Source organism: Bos javanicus, chromosome 27 (assembly GCF_032452875.1).
Source record: "Bos javanicus breed banteng chromosome 27, ARS-OSU_banteng_1.0, whole genome shotgun sequence".
Taxonomy (NCBI): Eukaryota; Metazoa; Chordata; class Mammalia; order Artiodactyla; family Bovidae; genus Bos; species Bos javanicus.
In genome coordinates, this window is record NC_083894.1 from 27,322,878 (window position 1) to 27,324,655 (window position 1,778).

Below are 1,778 nucleotides of genomic sequence, written 5' to 3' on the forward strand. Positions count from 1 at the left end.
TAGTTATATACAATTCTCCTATTTTTTTCCATCCATAAAACTGCCACAATCCACAATGGCTTTCATAAGTATTTCTCACACCATTAGAAGTGATGGCATATGGTATAGAGAGAACGATATAGAATTTACTAGTAGACTCTTAAGTGAACGAATATTTGTGTGTATGCTCAGTAATTATTTATACACAAATATGTTAATATGTGTTAAGAAGATACACACGTTAACTGGTTTTCTCTGGGGAGAGTGGGCAAGATGGTAGTTTATAATTATAAAGAACTTTCACTTTTTCACTCTTTCATTTCTATGGTATTTGGTTTTTCTGAATAAGTATATATCCCTTCAAAAATCAGACAAGATACTTAAAATAAAAATAAAAGTGACATTGCATTTTGTTTAGAATAGAAACTTTGGAAAGCTGGAAGTAGAGAGAAGGGAGGAAAAATCATAATCAAGTTGGAAAGATAAGACATATAAAAGTAACTAGAACTTACAGTAGTAGAGTTACCCATTTATTGGTATTCCAGGACTCACTTTGATATCAGAAGCTATTTCTTTTTTTTTGGCTTTATTTTTAGAAGCTATTTCTAATAATAAGATTAGAAATTACCTTTTTCTACATTATAGTCATGGTGCCAAGTACAAAGTTCACTCCCAGATTATTTTTCTGTGTTTTTGAATGAATAAAGGTGTGAAGTCAGGATGGAAAAGTCAAATGCTTTGAGAAGTTTCAGTGAATACTATTGGTAAACATTGTGCTTATCTCTGTTTGAAAATACTGTGAAACCAGTTTGGGTTGGCGGGGACACCCCTTCCCCTCTCCTCTGTAAATGGACAAAACCATCTCATTTCTGAGACTCTCTTCACCTTACAGAATGATGTCATCTTCTTTCCTGCAGTCAGAGTAGCAGGTAGGAACAAAATGTCTGAAAAGGCTTCCCCTACGCAGAAGTAAGAGAAGAAAGTGCCTCAGAGCTTTAGTTGCCAAATGATCCTAATAAAACCTCCAGTAGGAAAGTGGTCTGGCCTTCTCCAAAGCTGGGGGCAGGAAGAGGCATAAACAGGAAAGGACACTGAGAGACCCTGGGTCCACACGGAGAGACTGTACTCACCAGAGAAGCAGGGTTTCCATTCCTCTGTCAGATTATTGAAGGAAGAGGGACCACTTTCTCAAAACATTTTGTCTATGTTGGGGGTAGCCACAGACTCCCTCTTCCCCAGGACAGTCCTGTTAGCTCCTGTTTCCTTGGCATAATTTTTTTCTTTTTTTTTTTACTTTAAAATTTTATTACTTATTTTAATTAATTATCTTTTAAATTTTATTATTATTTTTTTTTGTCTGCATCAGGTCTTATTTGCAGCATGCAGGATCTTCAGTCTTCATTTTGGCATGCGGAATCTTTCATTGCAGCATGTAGAATCTAGTTCCCTGACCAGGAATTGAACCTGAGCCCCCTGCATTGGCAGTGCAGCGTCTCAGCCACTGGACCACCAGGGACGTCTCTCCTTGGAGTAATTATTAACGGTCTCCTCTTTTCCTCAAACGCACCCTGAAAGATAAGCCATATGGCACCGTTGTTATGGCTGAGCTGTTGGGGAAAATATCTTCAGGGATGTGGCAGACTGTTGATTGGTTGGCAAAATGGACCTTTTGTCAGCTTCCGTTACAGAGACCAGGAGAGTGAAATTCTTTCACAGCCTTCTTGTAGCTAGGATCAGCCATGTTATACTGTTTCAGCCAAGGAGAACTTTCCGAGAAAATTCTCATCTTTAGTGAATAT

The 1,778-nt window shown here is 38.0% G+C and overlaps 1 non-coding gene across 1 annotated transcript; it reads right to left on the reverse strand.

The window, feature by feature from the left end:
* Positions 1-1,422: 1,422 nt before the first annotated feature.
* TRNAG-GCC (transfer RNA glycine (anticodon GCC)) lies at positions 1,423-1,495 on the reverse strand. The gene has a single exon. It is a non-coding gene; the product is annotated as a tRNA-Gly (tRNA).
* Positions 1,496-1,778: the final 283 nt, after the last annotated feature.